General features: G+C 38.7%; 1 protein-coding gene across 1 annotated transcript in view; it reads left to right on the top strand.

The window, feature by feature from the left end:
• TTC29 (tetratricopeptide repeat domain 29) overlaps positions 1-18,318 on the top strand; it is a 594,494-nt gene that overhangs the window by 321,408 nt on the left and 254,768 nt on the right. The window contains exon 5 of the mRNA XM_039876006.1: positions 1,985-2,078. The gene's annotated coding sequence lies outside the window, so the exon portion shown is untranslated. The remainder of the gene's footprint in view (positions 1-1,984; positions 2,079-18,318) is intronic.

The following is an 18,318-nucleotide window of genomic DNA, read 5'->3' on the forward strand; positions in this document are numbered from 1 at the left end:
ACACACATACACACCACACACATACACGCACACATACATGCACATACCACACTATGGCTTTCTAGTAAGTCTTGAAGTTGAGTAGTGTCAGTTCCTCATCTTCTTTAATACCGTGTTGGCTATTCTGGGTCCTTTACCTCTGCATATAAACTTTAGAATTAGTTTGTTGATATCCATAAAATAACTTGCTGGGATTTTGATTATGTCTGTATTTAATCCATAGATCAAATTGGGAAGAACCAACATCTTGACATTATTGAGTCTTTCTATCAATGAACATAGAATATCTTTTCATTTACTTAATTCTTTGATTTTATTCATCAGAGTTTTATAGTTTTCCTCATATAGATCTTGTTCCTATTTTGTTAACATTATATCTAAGTATCTCGTCTTTGGGGGTTCTATTGTAAATATATTTTGTTTTTAATTTCATATTCCACTTGTTCATTGCTGGTATGCAGGAAAGTGATTAACTTTTGTATACTAACCTTGTATTCTATAACCTTGCTATAATCACTTAGTTCCAGAATTTTGTTGTTGCTGATTCTTTCTGATTTTCTACATAGATGATCATATCATCTGTGAACAAAAAGTTTTATTTCTTCATTCTCAATCTATATACCTTTTCTTTCTTCTCTTATTGTATTAGCTATGATTCCCAGTACATTGTTTAAAAGGAATGGTAAGAGGGAACATTCTTTGCCTTGTTTCTGATCCTAGTGAGAAAGCTTTTCTCACTATTAAGTCAAATGCTAGCTATAGATATTTTGTAGATATTTTTTACCAGGTTGAGGAAATTCCCTCTATTGCTAGTTTACTGAGACTTTTTTTTTTCTTTTTATCATGATTGGGTATTGGATTTTGCCAAACGCTTTTTCTGCATTTATTGATATGAGTGTGGTTTTTTTCCCTTTAGCCACATGATGTGATGGATTACATTAACTGACTTTTGAATGTTGAACCAGCCTTGTCTACCTGGAGAAAATCTCACTTGGCCATAGTATATAATTCTTTTTATATATTGTTGGCATGCATACTTATTTAATTTACTATTTATCTTTCTAGCATTAAGAGTGAGAGGAGAAATTTTTTCTAGACATTTAAAATATCTATCTACAAATGTTGATTTGATGCTGAATATGAGGTCTGCATTTTCACATTCATTTTGATCCGTTTATTAAATTCTGCAGGGAATGAGTGGAGGATTTCTCTTTGAAGAAAATTATGGTGGCGATCAGAGTCTGCAGGCTTGTACTTACCTAAAATTTGATGCTATGGCCAAAAACTATATTATATTCATCTTGCTTTAAAAGAACAAACTGTATTTTTAGGAATGCAATTTTAGGATTTCAAGTATACGCACTTAGTAAAGATTTCACTGCCATATAATTAATGTCTTTTTATTAGTCATATAAATAGAACCAATATGCTGCAATTTCTAAATTAAAGGAGTTAGAGACTGGAGTCTGGAAATTAGGAAAAAGATTGGTCTTGATTTTGTACATTAACCACTGTCAGTTTATTGCATTTTATAGTTGGATGAATTCTTTTTCCCTCTGCTGTAAAGTGGAGATGCAGGATCAGTCACACATTAAGTAATGTGTTCAACATCTATTGATTGCCAACTATATACCAAGAACTATGATAAATATGCATAGATGAATAAGACAAGGCCTCTCTCTTAGAGGAGCTCATTGTTAAATGAAGTCAAGAGTAAGCAGATAAACAATAATATGAATGCTAATTGAAACATGACTATGGTTTCCTGGAAACAGGGGAGAAAGAAATCTGCCTTAGGGAGTTGGCATTTGACTTGGGTCTTGAGTACTTTTTGAATAATCTTAACAATTCTCTCCAGAAAAAATAAAGCAAGGCTTACTCTGTCTTCATATAGCTCCCAAATCATCTCCCCAAATGACTGAGATTTGCTTACAACTGGCTAGAGCTTCAGTAATAATATAATTTTTGTTTGTTTGTTTTTCAGTGTATACAGTTTTCTTATGGAAGTCTCAGCAGAATGTCTGTAGCACAAATGTGATTCTCCCCATTCTATATGTGAGAAAGCTGGGCACCAAGGGGTAAGTAACTTGTACCAGGGCCTGTTCAGTGATGCAGCCTGGATTTGAATCTTCGCTTCCTTCTGATTCCCCAAACTGAAATCTTTCCTCTTCTTTAATTCTGATTACCTAAAATAGTAAATGCGACAGCAGCATTTCATTAAGCTTCCTGTTTAAAACGAAACATTTTTCATTGGTACTTCTATTGAAGAGATGAATGTTTATTGTGCCCAGGTATCCATTAGCTAAAAGGAACTTAGGAAGTACTCTGCCAGGCAAGTCTCATATTCCATCCAACCCAATATTGTGTTGACAACAGAGGCCTCAAGGGGTTTGCGAGGAAAGGACATAGTTTTCCTCCCTGACATTAACCTTAAAGGTTAGGTGTACTCTCAGTAGCCATTTATAGCTCTGACATTCATAAATTTGGTCAAAACCTTCATGAATCCATTTATATTCCTTGCCTGTACCTCTTTTGTGGTAATGAACTCCATACGTTTATTATTTTCTGAGTAAAGTAATACTCTCTTTTATTTGTCCTTAACTCTCTCGATTTGAAGGAGTCCTCTCCTAGTGAGGAACTGAGAATTATGATAATAACTGTGCTTGTGTTTACTTTATACATGATCTGCAAAATTCTCTAGGTTTATTTTATTTTTTCATAAACAAGAGTAAATAAAATTGTACATTATATTTCTATTACAGAGGTTAAAGATTATTTAATTTAAAGATTAAGATTCTGTCTTCTGGCATATTTTATGGACACTTTGTGATGGTATTTATAGTACATATTGCATGTAATACCAGATTTGCTTTGATCTGGTCCTAGGGAAGCTTGAGGTAACTTTTGTTCTAATCTATAATCACTTTTAGAGAGTAAGCATACAGTGTATTATATTAATTATGTTTGAATATATATATATTTATTATTTATTATAACTTACATATTATAAAAAGTCATAAAGTAGTAGAAGAATGCTGGCCTCACTGTCAAGAATATAATGTTCTAAAGCCATCTCTGGATTGTAGTTTCCAAGTTTATAAGATTAGGGGTTGAATTAATAATTTTTAAGATCCCTTCATACTTTAAAAATTCTGAATTTCTGGTTTCCTCATCCATTGACTTGGCGATTTAACTGAACATACTCAATTTTAGCTTCCCTAAGCCCCAACAGCCCTCCTCTAATTCCAGCATGATTCATTTGCTCTCACTATTGTTGAAGGATTTTAGGTGGATCACATATACTGTTTACTTTTATCCGTATTTCCTATTTCCCACCTCAGAGATCTCTCATAAATGAAAAAAATTATAATTTCCCCACCTGGCCCCCTTACAGAAATGATAACCTTTCTCATTGGTATTCTTAAGTGATAGATTTATTTTGAGTTCCCCAAGCTTGTCCAGTTTGGAGGTAAGTCTTGAAAGTTTCCTTTGGATGTCTTCTGTTCTAGGTGGTCACCCTTATAAATGATCAATATCATCCTTTTGGTATCATTATTAATAAGGCTAAATATTGCCTAAAGGCTCTCCATTTGCATCTTTGAGTTTGCTAAAAATCTTAAGGCCATTGGTATCCATCCCAATTACATTTATTTGTTGACTTTGGTTAAAATTTTTTTAGCATAGGCTACTTATTGATTTTGCCATAAAGAGCAAATATTTGGTAAGAAGTACTTTCTTTGCCCTTTTTTTTTTTCAAATAGCAAATGAAGTTTTATAAAGTTCTTAGTCGTTTAAATATAGTATCACTCTGCTCAGCAAATGAATACTCATCATACATCCATTTGTAGCCAGGTCTTCAGCTCTTCTACCTAGAGGCCCTGGTGCTTCAAGTACATGATTCATGTTGGAAGCACATGAACTCACAGGTCCAACAATCTCATCTGTAAAATGGAGCCCATGACATGTCATGGAATTGTGCTGGGGACTACACAAGGAATGGATAGCGCACCCCTAACACACAGAGGGTAGTTAAGTTTATGAATGTTAGTTTCCTCCCTATTGCTTTCTAGTTTTCTAATTAAGCTAGTTCTCCAACAATGCAAATAGGAATGAACCACAGTAGCAGAGGAATAAGAAAGCATCAGGTCACTGACTCCAGGTGGAATGTTAATCACAAATAGAGAAATGTCATGGTCTGTGAAAACATAAGCAAATTTAATATGTCTCATCATAAAGTGACCAGACTGATGGTCATCGTTTTCAGAAAAGTTGCTTTTTTTGGTCAGATTGGCACTAGTCATCATCAGTTGCTATGCTCTTCTTTCTTTGCCGTGTGACTCATATTAACTGCAACAGTCTGGGTCTTTCTCTTAGATAGTCTACTTTATTAGGCTGTAAAGCTTTATCTGTCCAGGTTTGAAATCGGGGCCCAAGCTTCTTAAATTATTTTCCTTGACGGTTGAGTACTCCTCTCAGCCTCTTCGTGCTGTCAGGGAGTTGCTGTCACGAATGGGCTGATTTCTACCACCTGCCCTCGTATAGCCCTTTAAGGACTTCTTTTTTTTTTTTTTCTATTGACTACTCAGTACCTGTATCCTTTCTCTATATCACTGAATGTTGGAACAAGGGGGCAGGAAAGAGAAAGAAAAGATAGCACAAATCCTGGAAACATCCTTTGAAATTCCTAATTTTACTTGGGGTAATATTTTATAAAATTAACCTTTTTATATATCTCTAAATTAAAACAAAACAACATTTTAAAAATCTTATTACAAAAGAGTGAATGCCTTCAATTGAGAAGAAATAGGCTGAGTATTCATAAAGATATGTTAACGCTATAGGATTCATGAAGTTGATTTTTTAAAAAGCGCAAATTCCCCTCTGAGGTGCCTAATAGAAGGCCCTTGGTGGACACGGGGGATTATGATGATGAATAAAACACAGATTTTGCCTTCATTCCATTTAGAGTCTGAGCAAGGAAGCCAGACATATACTTATATGTACAAATAAATATAAAGCAAGCAGAGTAGCAAGATAAATGTCTACATGTGATACAGATAAAATGCTGTGAGAACACAATGGCGAGGGAATCCCCTTTGGACAGGAGAATTTGGGAGGCAAGGGGAGTTTAAAACTGAGCCCTACAAAGGGGTAGGACTAGACTGGTGAGCTGTGGGCAGAGCCTGGTACCAGAAAAAACCAATTGAGCAAGAGACTGAGATGAAAAGTTGGAGAAAGGCAAAGAGCTTTGTTTAGAAAGATCTGAGGATCTTGAGAGGAGGATGTAGTGGAAAATTGGTGTGGTAAGCTGCCCAATTCTTCTCTGCACCTTCATCCTCGTCATTTCTCAGGAACGTCGTTGTCTTACCTAATAAGCATGGCATCAGTACTTGAGGTTCTCATTCTAATTTGGAGAAGACAGAGTTTCTTCTGAAGCCATTTTGTGATCTGTCAATTTTAATATAACTTGGTAGACAACAAGATGATTGCTTAAAACACTTCTGAAAATTCTTTCCTGGAGTAGTAAACAAAAAAAAGTGGGTTTCGTGGCTATCAAGAGGGAGCTGGGAGGTTTAGAAGGGGCTGCTGGTGACAGTGTTTGTTTTGTTTTTTAAAGCAAATATCTCATGCTCGGCAAACAGACTACCTAGGTTTGAATCCTGGTTTCCACACAGCATGCCTCGGTTTCCTCAGCTCTAAAATGGGAATAATAATAGAACCTATTTAGCACACTTAAAAAGTGAAGGATCTGTTATTTCATAGATCGAGAAATCCAGGGAGAAGGCAGTTTTAAGTTTAACTCAGCAATTAATACTGTCACTGGGGACCTAGTTTCTATCTTTTTTCTCTGTCATGCTTAGCAAATTGGTTTGGTACTTAGGCTTCTCAACTAATGGTCCCAAGATGAATGACTGCGACAGTTACTGGTGTGCCATGGCTCTTTCCTCCTGGTGCTTATTTTGACTAGTGAGGGAAATCTTCCCCGGAAATCCCCAGCTTACCTCCCATTTCTCCTGATTTACAGTTTTTCAAGATAGAATATGCCTACTTGAATCAATGGTGGGCAAAAGCCATTACTGACTGAGACCAATCATGATTGTTTTCTGGGGCTGGGGAAGGAATCGGCTTCTGAGCTCTTGGCAATGGAGTGGTAAACACAGTAAAACACATCGAGGCTGAACTGGCAAGAAGGAGGGGGAAGCAGTGGCTTTGATGTTGCCAACAGAATAGCTGCCTCTCTTCCTTTGTATTATTCTGAGGATTAAGTGAAAAGGTCCATAAAAATACTTAGCAAAGTGCCTGACACATGATAAGCCCGTCATACAATTTAGTGGTTTTTTAAATTTTTATTCATATTAGTATTTAATGTATTTTTTAATGAACTTTTTTTTCTAAATGACGTGAGGAGAATCACCTTTCCCTTTATAGCTGGTTTTGACTTAACAGGATAGTAACTCTGATATTCTCTCAAAGATGCAAATACAAATTCATCTGTTTCCCAACATATCTAGAACGGCAATGCACATATTCTTCAAGTCTGTACTCTATTGGTTCAGAAAGTCTGAGCCATGTGGATGATAGTCATCTGCTACTTATTAGCTGGGTAACCATGGGCAAGTGAGTCATTCTGTATCTTCATTGCCTCCTCTTTAAATAAGTATGATCTTGGTTTCTACTACATGAGCTTCTTATGAACATCGAGTTAATTTATTTAAAGTAGCACTTAAAGAGTGCTTAGTACATTATAAGCACTCAATAAATGTTAGCCATAAGAAAGCCAGACATCCAAGGACTCTGACCTAGATTTTTAACCTGTCTTCTGGAAGCAACTTGAGCTATAACGTCATTGTTGGCTTAGATTAATGCTTAATACCAGGTAGATTTTGTACTGGTTAGTATCCTAATGAGAGCACATAGAAAAGAGAATGGTTACGACAAATGAATTTATTTTCATAGCAACAGTATAAACACAGCTATTTTCATTATAAATACTGGCAGCAAACAACAAAACAGTTGTCTACTATATTTAGAGAAATAGATTTCTTTTTCTCATACAGCAGAATGTAGAGCTGCCCACTGATTTCTGAGATGCTTCACAGTCTCAAGATGGTGGCAGCAGCTCCAGGAACATCTCCATATTCACAGCAGGAAGAAGGGGAAGGAACAACACAAGACACATTCATTTTTTATATCAAGAAAGCAACCAGTTTCCCAGAATCTCCCACCAAAATTCTTTGTATGTCCTATTAGGACTAACAGGCAGCATACCCAAGCAAGCTTCAGAAAGAGTTGGGAAAGTGATTATTTTGCTTTTGCCAGCTCCTAAGTCAGAGGTAGAACCAGGGAGATACTAATTTTAAACATAAGCGCTCCAAATTAGTGCTTCCCATTTTCACAAATCCCAAGGCAGAGAAAGCAACATCTCAAACACAGTCGGATGAAAATAGCACTGCTCTGCCGCAGTGGCCCATCAGGTACTAGCAAATAATTTCTCTTCTTTTCTAATTTGTACAGTTGTTTTAAAGAGAAAAAAAAATTCCATTTAGTTTTACCACACTGAATTCTCCAAGTGTCTCTTTGACTTTCCATAATTTACTACAGAAACAGAAGGATGCAAAGCCCGCTATTTGGCAGGTGTGAGAAAAGCCCTCAGATAAGTTTTATTTTAAGTATGAAATATCCTCTTTATTTGAGTCCTCCCTATGGTCTGGGAAGTTGGAACCCTTCCCACATGCACCAGGCTGGACTCACTTGGCTTTCCTAGAAGTGGTCCATTTCCCATCTCGCAATATTTATAACCTTCTCTTAGGGAAGAAAATGGACTGTACAAGGAAGTCTTATTAAGATAGAAAGGAGATTTAGGCTGCCTCAGTAGTAAAAGATAAAGACATAATTTAAATTCATTTGGTCGAAAAGATAAATGCAGATAAAAGCCCAATAAACAAGAGCCAAATGCTCTGGCACAGGAAACAGACAGACAGTAGACTTGGCGGTCAGCCACTGGGGCCACTCGCCTTTGCTTAGGGTTTGCTTCTGAGCAGCTGCAAGCACCTGCTGAAAGGCTCTGCCCCAATGCTGTGTGTGCCCGAGAACTGCTGAATGAAACCACTGGGGGAGTAGAGACAGGCACAGAGGACTCCACCAGGGCGAGGAAGCTGACGTTCTAGAAGCGAGCCCTCGAGGCTTCAAGAGCTACACAGCCAAAAATAGCCTAGGGCCACAGTGCTCAGAGAACTTTTTCAAATATGCCCTTTGGTTTTAGAAAGAAAATGCAGAATTCCTTTGTCCTTCTTAGTAGTGAAACATCATTTTTAACTAGAAAATATCTTTATTTAGAAATAACTGGAAGAATACTATTGACACTACCTGGGCGGTCTGTGGCGTTTTGCTGGAGCAGTGTAATATATTCTGTGGCTCAGATCAATTCATTAAACATTGGCTGAGTGTATGTTATAAGCCAAGTATTCCCTACCAGTTTCTGAGTTTAATAAGATGAAAAAGACAAGGTAAAACCTTGGAGGGGCTTACCACTATAACTGGGGGTGATTTTGTCCTGCAGGGGACATTTGGCACTGTCTGGAGATATTTTTGGTTGTCACAATTTGAAGAGATACTACTACAATCTAGTGTATAGAGGCCAGGGATGCTATAAGCTCCTATGACATGTAGGACAACCATCCACAACAAAGAATTAGCTGACCCAAAATATCAGTAGTGCTGAGGTTGAGAAACTGCACCATTTTGAAGGTACATGGGAAAAAACAAACAAAAAATGTACAGTTGTAGAAGTGTGTATAAAGTAAAGAAGTATCTTAAAGACAGGACTCAAATTCTTCCTACAGGAAGTATACAAAAGTGATGTCAGGTCTTCAGTGAGTTTTGAAGGCTGCTGAGGAGTTCACCAGAAGACAGGGGTGAGCAGAACCTCCTTAAAGGTTTGGTTACATAAAGAAGAGAAGATAGATAGGTAGAAGCATATCTCAAAGCAGAAAGACTTCAGATTGCATGATGTGAGAGGTAGGAAGTGCTGGGAAATGATTCGGGGGGAGGGGGGTCGGGGTAGACAAAATCAAATTATTACCAGCCCAGGAAGCCAGTAACGAAGCTTGAATTCAGTTCCGTAACTGATGGGGAACAATTGAAGAACTGCAAGCTAATGAATGATATAACCGAAATTTTAGGTAATAAGTAACTATTACATTCCGAAGTAAATTGAAAAGGAAAAGTGGCCCAGTTAACCTAGCCATTAGCATCCTACTAATTCTCTCTCTTGCTCACTTGCTCTCGCACACACGCATGCGTGCACACACACGCACACACAGTCTCTGATGATATAGCCCAAGGATCATCTGTGCTCTTGTACTCTTCCTTATGAACAGAAGATTGATGATCAATGAAGAGGTCTGGTCTGGGTGGGAAAGCCCAGCCTGGAAGGGTCTCATCACTGGGGAGAATGTGGAGGTACTGAGAGCTTAAAGATTCCCATGCAGCCATAAGAAGAGAGACAAGTTTAGCAGGAAAGAGACTATGAGAAAAATGAAGGATAGGAGATTGTGGCTAGAGAGTGGAATATTGGAATTTAAGGATCCTGACATAGAGCAGATCCAGGTGAAACAAGGTGCCTAAGGCATCTAAGTTATCAATGAGCAAAGTAGAGGACAGTTTGAAGAGAGCAGTGAGTCACTGGGCTGAGGAGTTTGGTGGCTTATTTACATGACTATCAAAGATGCCTGAGATGATGGCAGGATGTGAGGTAAAGATGAAGAACTTGAAGCATGTGTCAAATATATCCATGAATATGATGGAATGGTTGGAAGATATCAGTGAGGGTATGTGTGTGTGTAGAAGATGTTCCTTGGCTTCACCTGCAGAAAAATATATAAAATATATTTTATAACATATTGGGGAAGTAACACTCTGGAAGTGGCAATAGGGAGCTAAGGATGCCAGCCTAGTACTTGCTGAAAAGTACTCATGCGGGCCACATGTAAGCACCATCCTCAGGAGAGTGGCAGAAGTAGAGAGATTATCTGTTGAAGAAAACAATGATTTTAGAAAGTTTATTTAACTTGGAATGGGGGTTCCAGAGGCTGCAGCTAAAAGGTTTTTTTTATGATAATAGAAGCAACAGATGGTGGGTATCGGTTCGCTAGGGCTGTGTAACCAACCACAACAAACTGTGTGTCTTAAACAACAGAAATTTGTTGTCTCACTGTCCTGGAGGTTAGAAGGCCAAGGCCCAGACTGTGACAGGATTGATTTCTTCTAAGGGCTCTGAGGGAGAATCTGTTCCAGGTCTCTCTTCTAGCTGATGGTAGTTTGCTGGCAGCCTCTGGCATTACTTGACTTGTAGATACCTCACCCTAATATCTGCTTTCACCTTCACATCATTTTTTCCCTGTGTCTCTGTCTCTTCATGTTTTTTGTTTGTTTGTTCGTTTGTTTTTTAAATAAGGAAATCAGTCATATTGAATTAGGAACTCACCCTACTCCAGCATGACCTTATCTTAACTAAGTACACAAGCTAGGACCCTATTTCTATGTAAGGCCACATTCTGAGTTGCTGGATGTTAGGACTTCATACATGTTTTTTTGGGAGGGAGAGGTCACAATTCAACCCAAAAGATAGAGTGAAAGAAACACTGGATGAACACTGCGAAAGATTAAGGGAGAGAGAAGAGGGCTAGAGAGGCTTTCAGGTCAGCTACTAATCAAGAATAAAGATAGTGTGAGAGTCAGTAGAATAAGTCGGTCATAAGCTTCCAAATATGTCTCTGGTACAAGGTTAGGTACAGTTGGGACGGACTGGTGCCTGTCTCAGGGCCTGCAGGCTGAGCACTGCCTGGTTCTAGGGAGCACTATTTACATAAACGATTACAGAGACTACAGTGTGACTGGTGTTCTCTGCTGGCAGATTCTGGGGCGATAGTCCACTGTCCACTCTCACTGTCTAGAGTTTCAGTGAGGAAATTTGAAATGGACTCCACAGTCCTCTGCATTCAGAAAAAAACTTAACACCCGTTATAATGCATACTACTATATAGGCTTTCAAGAGGGCTTCCTCTCTATGTTAAACCCTTTGAGAATAGGAGCTATATCTTATTCATGCATATCTCCCCAGTGCCTTAATGTCTGATACAAAATAAGCACTCAGTAAAGAACTAATCCTGAGTGGTAATAACACAGTCACACTTAGTTAACAGTGAATTCATAGGGAAATATTCACAACTGAAAGATTTAATTCTTAGAAAATAGCTCAATATGTTTGAGAATATTTCTAGAAGATGCAATATGTCAACTATTTAAACTTAGGAGATCTCTAGAACACATTGTTTTCTCTAATAGAGTCAACTTCCAAAAGCATTTCTACTCGAAGGTTTCTAAGTGGCTGCAAATACTTTTATCAGAAAGATGTTTAAAGACAAGGATTCTGGAAAGCAAGGTTTTGGCTCTTTTTGGCGGATGTGTGTGTGTGTGTGTGTGTGTGTGGTGTGTGTGTGTGTGTGTGTGTGTGTGTGTGTGTGTGTGTATGTGCGTGCATGTTCTTTTTCATCATTGTAATTTTATAACTCGGTTTTGCCTGGTTGCACAAGAAACTTATTTTTGCATCATTATCTGAATGAGGGAAATTCAAATGCCGGTAATAATGAGTCATGGTAGGTAAGTGATATGATTAGTATTCTCAAATTAATCCTAAAAATTATAAAGTCATTTAGCTAAATGTATCCAAATTGTATAGGAAATGGGAAAGAAAAAAATGTTCTTGGATGATATATTCTAGAATTTAAAATGTTGAAATTTTCTAGGAGGTTAGAATTATTCATCAGTTAGGACACTTTTAGCTGCGCGTAAACAACAAATCAAATTAAAGTGACTTAAACACCTTATTGTCTCACATGATAGGTAGGAGGTACGGCTGTGCTTGTCTGATGAATATTATAGCTCAGGGACTTCACAGTGGGTCTGGGTTCTTTCTACACTGTCTTCCACCACATGTCAAGAAATTCTTTTAGGGTCACAGGATGGCTGTAGTAGCTCTAGGCATAATATTTATTCATTTATTCAACAATTATTTAACTAGTGAGTATTGTGTGCCAAGGTTCTGGGTACTGGGGATATAGTGGGACTGTGTGGACTCAGTAGAAAAAGTTGGCCATGAGTTTCCAAATAGATCTCCTTCTATTTTATTAGATAATAGATAAATTCTCTGTCTTTATCAAGTTTACATTCTAATAGGAACAGAGACCAAAAAGAAGGGGTTGGGGAAGGAATAAATATATAATATCCAAGTAGTTGAAAAGTAAAGAACAATAAAGCTGAGCTTGGTAGTAAGGACGAAGGGGCTGCTACTTTATAAATGGTTGTCCAAGAAGTCTTCTTTGGCTGCAAGGAAAGGCCTGAAAGAAGGAACGGCATGTGCCATGGGAATTTTGGGGGAAGGGCTTCCAGGTAAACTCAAAGCCCCACAGGTAAGGGTACGGTTGAAGTGTTTCAGAAGTAGCAAGGAGAACAGTGTGACTGGAAAGGAGTGAGAAAGAAGAGGATTTATAGAAAATGTGATCACTGAGGTGGGCAACTGGCAGATCATAAGGGCCTGATAGGCCATGATTCGAATCTTGAACTTTATAATAAGGTGGGAGTTTTTAGAGAGTATTAAGCAGGTAGGTGACATGATTTATGTTAGTAAAAGATATATTCTGCCTCTTTCATGGAGAATTGACTACGAAGGTGTAAGAGTGGAAATATGGAGTGGGCTTAGAGCTATGGAAGCAGCCCAAGTCGGAGCTGACTGGGTTAGAGTAGCAGAGGGAGGAAGTGGATAGCCTCTCTCATCAATGTCCTGATAGGAACAAAAGGAGCATTCCTCCAGTGTCTCTTTTTAAGTTTGAGGAAAGGTTTTCCAGAAACTCCTCAGCTTGCTACTTCTTGGTTTTCATTTGTTTGAATGGCATCTTATACTAGATCTAAACCGATTTCCTGGCAAGTGGAATGAGAATAAGGAGTGTGGCCCAGATGGATAAAAATGGACTCTGTGCCACCTGAAGGAGGGAGAGTAAAGTTGGAGATCTGTTGAGCTCAGTGTGAAATAAAAATGTGGGTCCTCTTGTTTGAAAATTATTAAGAATCTCAAGATGGGGACAATAGAGCATTAAACCAGGACAGGGGCCTTCTAAACATGGGGCCCTGTGAGATTGTCAGTGAAGCCAGCCCTGCCTGTTAGCAAAAAAAAAAGCAGCTGTGGATGACAAAAAAGGTTTTGTCTCACATATTTTATTTTCTGAGAGTAATTTATACAATCTTGGAGGCAACATAAAGGTTTTCAGGTCACTGAGTTTGTGGTTAATGTCCTACTAGCTAGAAGAGAAAATTAATGCTTACTTATTATAGGAAGTAATTCCTTATGATTTTCCTTCTCTTTTCCCTGTTGCATTGAGGTGAATCCCTCATTCATAATCTCACAGTGAATTCATCTTCTCCATTTCCTGCCTTGGTTCTAATCCCTTTGACTCCTTACCACTGGACTCATCCGCCCTGCTTCTCTCCTTAGACCTGATAATGGTCTTTCCTTCCACCTTCTCTTTCCTTCCACCTCTGGGATTTTTTTAGTCATGATTTGACTATGCGTTTTGGGGTCTTACAGGCTATTTACCTCTAAGGGTATACAGTGAGCCCTGACATGTGATCAGTGTCTCTATGGGGTTCATCTTACAGCACCCACACATCCTTTTTTCAATGGCCACCTCACAAGTGAGATGCCATCAAAGTACATGCTACCCACCTCCTCAGAGGAATCCTTGACTGTTGTCATTGAATTTATTACCTACCAAGGTGCCTTTACAGCCTCCTAGGATTTTAACTATATGGTTACTGCTTATGGGATGTCACCATTGATAGGGACGAGGAGAGGAGGGGAACGAAATCTCAGAATAGTCAGTATTGCCACTTTAGAATAAGCAATTGTTTTTCAGGGGAAAGAGTGTATAACTACTGGCCAATATGAGGGAAAAAAAGAAAGTGCACTTTGAGTAGGGAAATTTAGGGTTTTGGGGAAAGAATCTCGTGACTTTTAGGGCATGATGTTTTTGTATTTTCAAGCAGAGAACATTCAACTGTTCTGATGATTTAGATAGTCACTAGTCAGAATAATTTGAATGTCACTCTCTGAAATTGACAGTCCAATTTTCCTTGTACCTTGGGTTAGAATTTACGGGTGAAGGCTGTAGGTTCTCAAGATGTGTTATTTTTACAATGAGGATAAGCCCAGGAGATTCCAAGTTAGGGAAACCTAATTCTATGACGTTTACCATTGCTAGTGAATTCAATGTTCTATGTGATAATTCTTATTATCACCGATGAATGAAAATTGTCTAAATATGTTAAAAGATATTGAGAAAATTGTTTTCTTCTATTGAATAATTATTATTGATTAATTATACAAATATTTATATGTGTATAATTAATATTATAATATTTTATTATATTATTTTAAATTTTTTGATGAAGACATTAAATTTTTTTCATAAAACAGATTATGCCAATCCAACCCCTTTTGCTTGGTAAGTCCTTTCCTTGATGTTGAGCATAACCCTCTAATCCCAGTTGTCACTTATGACAGACTAGGACTTCCAGGCCCACAAATGCAGATCCTGCAGGTCACATATCCCAGAGATGGAGAATGTGATTTCTCTCCAGAGGGGACATGCAGCCCATTATATCATCTCACGCTCTGAGAAAGTCTCCCCTTTCCAGACTTACGGAGCACCCTTTGATTGTGCAGCATCTTTATCTCTGATCTCTGAGTAGGGTCATTGTTATAACAGCCGAAAGAAAGCTTTCAGGAATGAATGAGCGCACAGAGAAGTCAGGTAGCATGTACTGTCCAGCACAGTGATCACTTCTGACAATGCTGGTAGAGGGACTTCTGCAGTCCATCGATTTCAGTGTCAAGCAGATAAGAAGTAGCATATTGATGAGCCTTTGTCATTACTTTGCCAAAGGTGTCTTTTCAGATAAAAGACCAATAGAGGAAACTAACTTAAGACAGGCCATCACATCTATTTTCTTGGTGCTGAAGGAAAGAGAATGAACTGTGATATTTAAACTAATGGATGCTTATAAAGATACTCTTAAACTCTTACAATAAATTGTTTTGATTTTAAAAAAAAAAAAAGAATTATCTACAAAAAGGATAAAGAGAAATGGACTACAGTGTCCAAGTAAAAGATTTCCATTCACAGGGATAGTGAAGTTACAGTGGGGACTCTTTTTTAATGTTGACCTATATTAAAGGTTTACCTCTATAGCATGACAGTGTAAAATGCCTTGTACAATCTATTGTAAATCCCAGAATTGTCTCCTGGAACTCACAGCTGAGAGCAAAGGCCACTATGTATTCTGCATTCTAAATTCAGAGAGAACTTCAGTCTGGGGTGCCTGTCACCTCACCACAGGGTTTACTGAAAAGTGTTATTTGGGCAAAATAAGAGATAAATACCTCTAGTTTCACTGTCCACTTATCTTCTCTTTGTATAAAGAAGACTGGAAAAGGGGCAGGAGATAACTTTTAAAGGTCCTAACCAAATGTCCCTGACCTCTTCTTATTTCCGTAAAGGAAAGAGAAATAGGCACTTATTAGTTTCTTCTCTGAAACCAAAAGGAGTGGGAGATAAAAGACTTCCTCGTAAAGTTCACAGGTGTCAGCAAGACATGGACATTCCTCCCCACTTGATGTGTCTGGAGTAACAGGGCTTGCAGCTTCACTCTGCTGTTCCACGGGCAGGAGCCCCGAGGAAAGATGGTGGGATAATAAAGCCAGATGGAGGAAGCTGAGTCAGCCCTCTCGAGAGTTTCATGATTTCCAAAAATGGGCTGGGAAAGGATGCAGAGTATAGATGAGATGGGGAGGGGTGGCTGTAAGCTCGCCGGGGGTTTCTGCAGGCTGGAATGTGATGTGGTGGCCAGGTGAAACTCAACTTTTGCAGATGCATTCAGATTTCTAAAGAAAATAACTTGGAGTTGATTCCAATGCCTGCAGGGTTTTGGGACCTCTTCTCACCCGCTTCTCCTTCATAGATCACAGCTCAATTAGTGGAGCTGTCCACAGAAAAGTAATAGCAAGTTTTGCACTACTAATATGTGATTGCTCATATAAAGGAAAATAGTTGGGCCAACGAAGAAGAGGGATGTTTGTCATGCATCGGCATGTCAGGAGATGGGTCTCCTCCCTCCTTCCTCCCTACTCCCCACATTAACACAAGAGGAAGGAGCAGAGCAAGGCTCTGTATCCAAAAGTCTAGTGGCCTTCACAGCTGCCACCAGGTCAAGGTCAGCGTGCCTCTGTGGATCTGACCTCTGACTGCAGACACAAGAGGGAGCCCTGGTCCAATTGATGGAAGTGGCCCAACCTGCCATCCACAGAACTGTGAACAAAATATTTTTGTTGGTGCCAGTAAATTTTAGGGGAGTTTGTTGTGCAGCAAAAGCAATCTGATACATTATTATATGATGTTTGGAAATTATAAAGAACCTTTAAAATAAAATCATCTCATGGCCCCATCACCCTAAAACATCTCTGTATTTTAGAATTAGTTTATTATTTACCCTTAGCCTGAAATTCCATCCAGATATGTTATTTTTATAATTTCTGATCAAACTTTCTCTTTCTAGCATGTGTGTGCAGGCATGCAGAAATCACTTTAAAGACACTGGCATCATTGAGTAATTGCTTGTGTTGGGTCAACTTCCACACCAGTGCTTCAGCTTCATGAGGATTCAATCGAATTTTCACAGCTAAGCCATGTCCTTGGTCAGATTAGAGGCCCAGTCAAAGTCAGTGGTCTGGAGGCAGCAGCAGCACTAGCCAAAGCAGAAGAGAACACCTTGGCTGACCTTGCTGGTCACCGGCATCAGTATTCACCCTGAAGAATCTTGTCTTCTGCTGTGATTCTTTTGGTCCAATCTCATTTTATGGGGAAAATATGCATTTTGTTTTCCTTGTTTTTGACATTAAATTCTTAACAAATAAACATTTTAAGAGATGGTCAATTTCTCCTCCTTCCCCCACCCCAATGATATGCTCTTAACTTTTTGAAAACTCTTTTCCAAATGGTTAGTAATTAGACAATTCATTAAATCAGACCAAGGTAAGAGATCTGATTGGCATGATCCCAAAAATAGCTATAGACCCAGGAATCTGGAGATTTAAGTTTTGTTATTGACACCACCACTGATTAGTGGTATGCTAGAGCAAATCACTTTACCCCGTGGGCTTCAGTTGTCACTACCTTTAAAGTGAAAAAAATGTGTCTTAACTGTTTCAGAGTGAGAGTGAGGTAAAGAGGATGACACGGAGAGAATTCATCTGCCTCCAGACAGGACAGAGAGTGTGGATGTGTGTGACCTTGGGAGGTAGTCGGTACCCAGGTGTCTTGCGGTATCCAAGAGGAGCAGGGTGTGAACTCACACCCAGGAAATCAGCTGTTGTCACACGGCATCTCCTTCTTCTTTCTTTCCTTCTCATTCAAAATAATACTGTAGTAGGTTGCTCTAAATAGAAGTCAAGAGAAGGCTGAGACTCAGAAGGGCAGTGGTGGAAGAATTAGGAAAGATCAAGAGCAAAGATGTATCATTAGAGACCAAGGCTAAGGTCATCCACACCTTTGTATTCCCAATTCTTATGTACAGATGCGGAAGTTGGACAGTGAAGAGGGCTGATATTTAAAAAAGATGATTCATTTGAAATGTGGTGGAGGAGAGCTCTATGACTCTCCTGAACCACCAGAAAGGTGAACAAATGGGGAATACAGTAAATGAAGCCTGAAACATCGCTGGAGGCAAAAATGGCAAAATTGAAGCTGTCCTATTTCAGCCACATTGTGAAAAGGGAGGGTTCTTTGGGAAAGGCAATAATCCTGGAAAAAATAGAAGGCAGCAGGAAAAGAGGAAGACCAAGTGTAAGATGGATTGACTCCAGAAGTGCCATTGCTGAGTCAAAAAGTATATCCATTTTTAATTTTTTGAGAAACCTCCACACTGTTTTCCACAGTAGCTGCACCAATTTACAATCCCACCAACAGTATGAGGGTTCTCTTTCTTCATGTCCTCACCAATACTTGTTCTTTGATTTACTGATGATGGCCATTCTGACAGGTGTGAGGTGATGTCTCATTGTGGTTTTGCATTTCTCTGATGATTAGTGACCAAGAGCATCTTTTCGTATCTCTATTGACCATCTGTATTTCCTCTTTGGAGAAGTATCTATTCAGATGTTCTGCCCATTTTTTAATTGGATTTTTTGTTGTGTTTTTTTTGTTGTTG

The sequence above is a fragment of the Pteropus medius genome, unplaced genomic scaffold (genome assembly GCF_902729225.1).
Source record: "Pteropus medius unplaced genomic scaffold, Ma_sr-lr_union100, whole genome shotgun sequence".
In the NCBI taxonomy this organism is placed as follows: domain Eukaryota; kingdom Metazoa; phylum Chordata; class Mammalia; order Chiroptera; family Pteropodidae; genus Pteropus; species Pteropus medius.